Source organism: Nomascus leucogenys, chromosome 9 (genome assembly GCF_006542625.1).
Source record: "Nomascus leucogenys isolate Asia chromosome 9, Asia_NLE_v1, whole genome shotgun sequence".
Lineage (NCBI taxonomy): Eukaryota > Metazoa > Chordata > Mammalia > Primates > Hylobatidae > Nomascus > Nomascus leucogenys.
The window spans coordinates 62,296,234-62,305,090 of NC_044389.1; positions in this window are offsets into that span (position 1 = coordinate 62,296,234).

The following is an 8,857-nucleotide window of genomic DNA, read 5'->3' on the forward strand; positions in this document are numbered from 1 at the left end:
AACTTGAGAACAATGTGCACACTGTTGTGGTTGCATGGAGTGTTTTGTATGTATCTGTTAGGTACAATTAATCTTCAGTATTATTCAAGTTCTCTATTTCCTATTGATCTTCTGTCTGATTGTTCTATCCATTATTGAAAGTAGAGTATTGAGGTCTCCTACTATAAGTTTGTTGCTATTTATTTCTCCCTTCAGTTCTGTCAGAGTTTGCTTCATATATTTAGGAATTCTGAGGCTTGGTGCATAAATATTTATAACTTTTAAATCTTCTTGGTAAATTGACCATGTTGTCTTTAAATAATATTCTTTTTTGGTCTTCTATAAATGTTTTTGCCTTGCTATTTTGTTTAATGTTAGTACAGCCACCCCTGCTCTCTTTTGTTTCCATTTTCATTGAAAATCATTTTCCATTTTTTCTCTTTCAATGTATGTGTTTAGATTTAAGGTGAATAATCTTATAGTCAGCATACGGTTAAACTCTATTTTTTTTTCAACGCATTTAGCCAGTCTATGCCTTTTGATTGGGAAGTTTAGTCCATTACATTTACTGATAGGGAAAAACCTACTATTGCCATTTTGTCAATTATTTTCTGTGTTGTCTGGTAGTTTTTTGTACTTTCTCTCTGGTTTTACTCTGCCTTCTGTTGTGTTTTCTTGATTTTTTGTAGTGATGTGCCTTGATTATCTTCTAATTTCCTTTTTTGGGCATTCCTTTTTTGGGTTTTCTTTGTGGTTGCTATTATAATTATATAAACATCTCAAAATTATAGCCGTCTATTTTAAACTGCTAAAAATTTAACTTCAATCATGTGCAAAAACTACCTCTTTTACAGCGTCACTTTGCCATTTTGTTATTGATGTCACAAATCACATCTTTATGTATTGTGTGTTCATTAACATAGATTCAACTTTTCATATTTTTGTCATTTAAATTCTATGCAGCAAAATTATAATAATACAGGTTACTGTATGTGTCCATCCATTTAGCTTTACTGGTAATATATATATATATATATGTTTATGTTCTTAAATACTAGCAATAAGAGATTAGAAATTAAAATTAATAAAGTGCCAATCGTAACAGCAACAAAAATCATTAAATACTTATGAATAAATCTTGCAAAATATGCAGAATCTCTGCAGAAAATAACAAAATACTGATAGAAGGATTAAAATAAATAAATGGGGAAATATACTGTGTTTATGGAGTGGGAGATTTAGAATTTTAAGTATCAATTTTCTTCAGTTTGATCTATAGATTAAACACAATCACAACTAAAATTCAGGAATATTTTTGATAGAAATTACCAGATTGAATCTAAAATGTATTGGGGTAAACAAAGTAATTAGAATAACCAAAACAATTTTGTGTAAGTTTTTAAAAATCACTTAGATGAGAGATAATTGACATGTGAAAAGCTGTACATATTTAATATATATTACTTGATGAATTTGGGGATAATCATACACCTTTGAAACAATAATCACCATCAACTCCATAAACATATCTTTTTCCTCCCAAAGTTTCCTCTGTCCACCTTTATTATTAGTACTACTACTACTAATACTACTGTTGTGTACAGTAAGAATACTGAACATAAGATCTAACCTCTCAGCAAATTACAAGTATTTATACTCTAATGTTAGATAAAGGCACTAACTCTACAGTAGTAGATCTCAAGAACTTGTTTGTCTTTCATAATTGAAACTTTGTACCTTTGCCCATGACCTCCTTCTTTCCCCCTCCCCCATCACTGTACACTCTGCTTCTTTGAGTTTGGCTATTTTAAATCACATATATAAGTGAGATCATGGAATATTTTTCATTTTGTGTCTTACATCTCACTTAGCAGTGTTCTCCAGGTTCATCCATGTTGTTGCAAATAGCAGGGGATTTTTTTCTTTTTTAAGGCTGAATAATATTCCATTACACACACACACACACACGCGTGCACACACACACACACAAACTACATTTTAAAAATCTGTTCATCCTTCAATGGCCATTTAGATTATTTCCATATCTTGGCCGTCGTGAATAATGCTGAAATGAGCATGGGAGTGCAGATATCTCTTTGACATACTGATTTAATTTCCTTTGGATATATACCCACTAGTGGAATTGCTGGAACACACGGTAGATCTATTTTTAATTTTTGAGAATCCTACATACTGTTTTTCATAATTGCTGTACCAATTTACGTACTCACCAACAAGCATTCCTGTTTTTCAACATCCTTGCCAATACTTATCTTTTGTCTTTTTAGTAATAGCCATCCTAAAAAGCATGGAGTGATATCTTAGTGTGGTTTTGATTTGCATTTTCCTGATAATGAGTGATGTTGAGTACCTTTTTATATACTTGTTGATTATTTGTATGTCTTCTTTGGACAAATGTCTGTTCATGTCCTTTGCCCAATTTTTTATCAGGTTTTTGTTCTATTACTGTTTAGTTATATAAATTCTTTTATATTTTATAAATAACTTTATCGGATATATGGTTTGCATATATTTTCTTCTATTCTGTACATTGACTTTTCAAGTCTTTGCTTATTTCCTTTGGTGTGCAGAAATTTGTAGTTTGATGCAATCCTATTTGTCTTTTTTTTTTTTTTTTTTGTTTGGTGATGCTTAGATATCTTGCTATGACTTATGGTGCCACCCATGGCATGTATATTGTAACCTGAGTTGTGCAATGTACTAAAATTAAAGTATAATAAAAAAAAATCCAAATAATGTAAGCTTTTCTTTTCTGGCTAGGTTTAGTTTTTTTTTTTGGGGGTTTTTTGTATGGGGATAAGGATACAATTACATTCTTTTTCATGAGGACATCCAATTTTTTTTTTGTACATTTTTTTTTCCTTTATTCATTTTTTGTTCTCTTTCTAAATATGATTTTTTTTTCACTAGTTTTTTAATTGTCCCATTTTCACATAGACATATAGATGTAAAGGGTATCTGGAATAGATTTTCATATAATGTAAGGGTAAAAATGTATGTTTATATGGCCATCTGATGGACTCGTTATGGACAAAACCTCAATCTTTTCCTTACTGCTCTGCAGTTTTACATTGGCCGTAAATCTAATGACTGAATGCATGTGGATCTTTTTGTTTACTTTCTATTAAGATTTATTGACCTGTTTTTCTATACTTGTACAATGCCAAACTGTCTTAATTACTGTGGCTTTTTAATAAACCTTGATATCTGGTAGTGTAAGTCATTCAGCTTTATTCATCTTCTTGAAGATTTTCTTGGCTATTCTTTCTTTTTTTTTTTTTTTTTGAGACGGAGTCTTGCTCTGCCACCAGGGCTGGAGTGCAGGGCTGAGATTTCAGCTTATTGGAACCTCCGCCTCCCAGGTTCAAGCCATTCTTTCTCCCTCCTCAGTCTTCTGAGTACCTGGGATTACAGGTGCCCACCATCATGCCCAACTAATTTTTGTATTTTTAGTAAAGATGGGGTTTCACCATGTTGGTCAGGCTGGTCTCAAACTCCTGACCTCAGGTGATCCACCCATCTTGGCCTCCCAATGTCTTGGGTATTCTCGATCCTTTATATTTCTTATAAATTTTGGCAATAACATCCACTTTTACTAAAATTTTTTTGAATTTTGATTGGAATTTCATTAAATCTATAGATTAATTTGAAAGTATTGATATCTTTAAAATAGTTGACTTTCTAATCCATAATCATAGTATATAGTTTATCTTATTTAGGTTGGGCGTGGTGGCTCACATCTGTAATCCCAGCACTTTGGGGAGGTGGGCGGATTACCTGAGGTCAGGAGTTCAGGACCAGCTTTGCCAACATGGTGAAACCCCATCTCTACTAAAAATACAAAAATTAGCTGTGTGTGGTGGCACATGCTTGTAGTCCCACCTACTCAGGAGGCTGAACTGGGAGGACTGATTGAGCCTGGGAGGCAGAGGTTTCAGTGAGACAAGATCACACCACTGCCCTCCAGCCTGGGCAACAGAGTGAGACTCTGTCTCAAAAATAAATAAATAAATAAAATAATGTATCTTATTTATTATAATAGCTTTACTGAGCTATAATTAACCTAGCATACAATCTACATTAGTATACAATTCAGTGGTTTTTAATATATTAACAGACTTTTACAATAATCATAACTATCTAATTCTAGAATATTTTCATTACCCCAAAAGAAAACACATCCATTCATTACAGGTCATTTCCCATGACCCTCCGTCTAGTCCCTGGAAACCCCAGTCTAATTTGTGTTTCTATCAATTCATTTGTTTTAAATATTCCATATAAATAAGATTCTATAATATGGCCTTTTGTAACTGGCTTCTTGTATTCAGCATAGTATGTCCAAGGTTCATTTATGCTGTAGCATGTATCAGAACTGTATTATTTTCATTACCTAATAATATCCTATTGTATAGATATATCACTTTTTTTTTACACATTCATCAGGTGATAGGCATTTGGGTTTTATTCACTTTTTGGTTACTATAAAAAATGCCAAGATATATATCTATGTGTAAGTCCATGAAAACATGAACACTTGTTTTCATTTCTCTTGAATATATATCTGAGAGTGGAATTGTTGAGTCAAATGATATCTGTATTTGCTTTGATTTTTAATTTTTATTAATATTATTCTATGCTTTTTGGAATAACATTTGTATGTATCTTTTATTATATTTATCTTAAGTATTTTGATATTTGTCATGCCTATAATCCCAGCAGTTTGAGAAGCCAAGGCAGGTAAATCACTTGAGGTCAGGAGTTTGAGACCAGCCTGGCCAACATGGCAAAACCCTGTCTCTGCTAAAAATATAAAAATTAGCAGGGCATCATGGTGCATGCTTGTAATCCTAGCTACTTGGGAAGATGAGGCACAAGAATTGCTTGAACCTGGGAGGCGGAGGTTTCAGTGAGCCAAGATCGTGCCACTGCACTCCAGCCTGGGCCACAGAATGAGACTCCATCTGAAAAACAAAAACAAAACAAAAAAAAAAACAAGGATGTTGGTATCTTGATAGTTTTATTTATTTTCTTTCTTTTTTTCTTGCCTTATTGCACTGACCTGGTCTTTCTTTACAACATTCAATAAAAGTGGTAATAGTGGGTATCAATATTTAATTCACAATCTCCAGAGTAATCTCAAATTTTCAACAAGTATGGTTATGATTAAAAATTGTTTCTCTACTTTTTAGTATGCTGATTTCTAAAAACTCATATTGTGTTAAATTTTATCAAATGATTATTGGAAAGATCTTATATATTTCCTCCTTTATTCTCTTAATGTAGTGAATAACATTAATTTGATATCTAATGTTAAACAAATCCAGCATTCCTGGAATAAAAGCAACTTGCCTGTGATGTGTGCTCTTTTTTGTATGTCACTGGATGTGATTTGCTAATATTTTATTTAGAAGTTTTACATCTGCATTTATTAGAGAATCTAACCTGTCATTTAACTTTCTTTTATTGTCTTATTTGGGATTTAGTATCAAGATTAATTTGGGAGGTGTTTTCAATTTTCCTCTTTTCTGAAAGATTTCATGTAATGTTGGACTTTTGTTCTTCTTTAAATCTTTGGAGGAATTTACTAGTCATCTGAGCCAGGAGATTGCTTTAAGGGAAGAGTCTTAATTAGAAATTAATTTTTTGTAGATGTAGGACTATTTAGATTCTTAATTTATTCTTATAATTTTAAGGTGCTGTTTTTCAAGGCATTTCTTAATTTCATTTAATTTTTTTATTTATTGGCATAAGGTATTTTTTCTGTATCCTTATTACCACTTTATTATTTGTATGGTGTTTGTGATTTCTCTCTTTTCATTTCAGTCTTACTGGAAGTCAATTGAATTTTTAGTGTTTTTAAGGCACTGATTTTTGGTTTTATTTATTTTTCTTTACTGTACATTTATTTTCTAGCTGATGAAGTTTTGATTCAAGTTTACTTATTACTTATATTTTTATTTTTTTGGTTTAATCCAGTGTTTTTGCTTTATTTTGTTTTGTTTAGCTTCTTGAGAGGTATGATGGGTTAGATTTTGTATCTCCAAAGAATATTCTGAGGTCCTAACTCCTGTATCTGTGAATGTGACCATATTTAGAAATAAAATATTTGCAGATGCAATTAAGATGAGGTTGTTTGTGGGGCGAGGGAGGGGGCGAATTCAATATAACTTGTTGTTATAAGAAGAAGAAAAGACAAAGTCATACAGGGAGGACAGCCATGTGAAGACAGAGGCAGAGTGGAGTGATGTTGCCACAAGCCACGAAATGCCTGGAACTACCAAAAGCTGAAATGAGGCCTGGAAGAATCCTCTCGTAGAGGCTTCAGAGGGAACATGGCATTGCTAATATCTTGGTTTAGGACTTCTGGCCAGCAGAACCGCGCCTATCTCTCTATCTATCTATGTATCTATATTCATCATGATCATCATGATCATCATCATCTAATCAAATCAGTAAGATGTTCCATGAAGGCGGGGATCACTTTCTGTTTTGTTAATTGCTGTCTCCAGTGCATAGAAAGTTCCTTCTACAGAGTAAGTACATTTAAATATTCAATTTTTAAATTTCAAAAAAAAATGGTTTGGGGAGAACAGGAGGTGTTCAGTTACATAAATAAGTTCTTTAGTGGCAATTTCTGAGACTTTGGTGCACCCATTGCCCAAGCGGTATACACTGTACCCAATGTGTAGTCTTTTATCCCTCAACCCCCTTTCACTCTTCCCCAAAGTCCACTGTATCATTCTTATATCTTTGCACCCTCATAGCTTAGCTCCCACTTATAAGTGAGAACATGTAAGGTTTGTTTTTCCATTACTGAGTTACTTCACTTAGAATAATGGTCTCCAACTCCACCCAGGTTGTGGTGAATGCCATTATTTAATTCCTTTTTATGGGTGAGTAGTAGTATTCCATGGTGTGTGTGGATATATAACATTTTCATTCTCCACTTGTTGATTTATGGGCATTTGGGTTGGTTCCATATTTTGGCAATTGTGAATTGTGCTGCTATAAACATGTGTGTGAAGGTGTCTTTTTCATGTAACGGCTTCTTTTTCTCTGGGTAGATACCCAGTAGTGAGATTGCAGGATCAAATGGTAGATCTACTTTTAGTTCTTTAAGGAATCTCCACACCGTTTTCCATGGTGGTTGTACTAGTTTACATTCCCACCAGCAGTGTAAAACTGTTCCCTTTTCACCATATCCAAGGAAACATCTATTTTTTTTTTATTTTTTAATTATGACCATTCTCATAGGTGTATGATGGTATCACATTGTGGTTTTAATTTGCATTTCCCTGATCATTAGTGATGTTGAGAATTTTTTCATATGTTTGTTGGCCATTTGTATATCTTCTTTTGAGAATTGTCTATTCATGTCCTTGGCCCACTTTGCAATGATATTATTTGTTTTTTCTCGCTGATTTGTTTGACTTCCTTGTAGATTCTAGATATTACTCCTTTGTCAGATGCATAGTTTGTGAAGATTTTCTCCCATTCTGTGGGTTGTCTGCTTACTCTGCTGGTTCTTTCTTTTGCTGTGCAGAAGCTTTTTAGTTTAATTAAGCCCTATCTATTTATCTTTGTTTTTGTTGCATTTGCTTTTGGGTTCTTGGTCATGAAATATTTGCCTAATTCAATGTCTAGAAGAGTTTTTCCAATGTTATCTTCCAGAATTTTTATGGTTTCAGGTCTTAGATTTAACTAGTTGATCCATCTTGAGTTGATTTTTTTGTAAGGTGAGAGATGAGAATTCAGTTTAATTTTTCTACATGTGGCTTGCCAATTATCCCAGCATCATTTGTTAAATAGGGTGTCCTTTCCCTACTTTATGTTTTTTTTTTTTTTTTTTTGAGATGGAGTCTCGCTCTGTCACCCAGGCTGGAGTGCAGTGGCGTAATCTCGGCGCACTGCAAGCTTTGCCTTCTGGGTTCACGCCATTCTCCTGCCTCAGCCTCTCCGAGTAGCTGGGACTACAGGCGCCCGCCACCACGCCTGGCTAATTTTTGTGTGTGTGTTTTTAGTAGAGACAGGGTTTCACCGTGGTCTTGATCTCCTGACCTCGTGATCCGCCTGCCTCGGCCTCCCAAAGTGCTAGGATTATAAGCGTGAGCCACCGCGCCCGGCCCCTACTTTATGCTTTTGTTTGCTTTGTTGAAGATCAGTTTGCTGTAACTATTTGGCTATATTTCTGAGATATCTATTCTATTGCATTGGTCTATGTACCATACTGTTTTGGTGGCTATAACCTTGTAATATTGCTTGAAGTCAAGTCATATGATACCTCCAGATTTGTTCTTTTTGCTTAGTTTTGCTTTGGTCATGCAGGCTCTTTTTTGGTTTCATATAAATTTTAGATATGTTTTTTCTAGTTCTGTGAAGAATGATGATGGTATTTCAATGGGAATTACGTTGAATTTGTAGTTTGCTTTTGGCAGTATGGTCATTTTCACAATATTGATTTTACATATCCATGTGCATGGGATGTGTTTCCATGTCATCTATGATATCTTTCAGCAGTGTTTTGTAGTTTTCCTTATAGAGGTCTTTCACCACCTTGGTTAGGTGTATCCCTAAATATTTTATTTAGTTTGCAGCTATTGTAAAATAGGTTGAGTTCTTGATTTGATTCTGAGCTTGGTCGCTGTTGGTGTATAGCAGTGCTACCAATTTGTGTACATTGATTTTGTATCCTGAAACTTTACTTAATTTGTTTATCACATCTAGGAGCTTTTTGAATGAGTCTTTAGGGTTTTCTAGGTATATGATCATATCATCAGCAAAAAGTGACAGATTGACTTCCTCTTTGCTGATTTGCATGCCCTTTATTTCTTTCTCTTATCTGATTGTTCTGGCT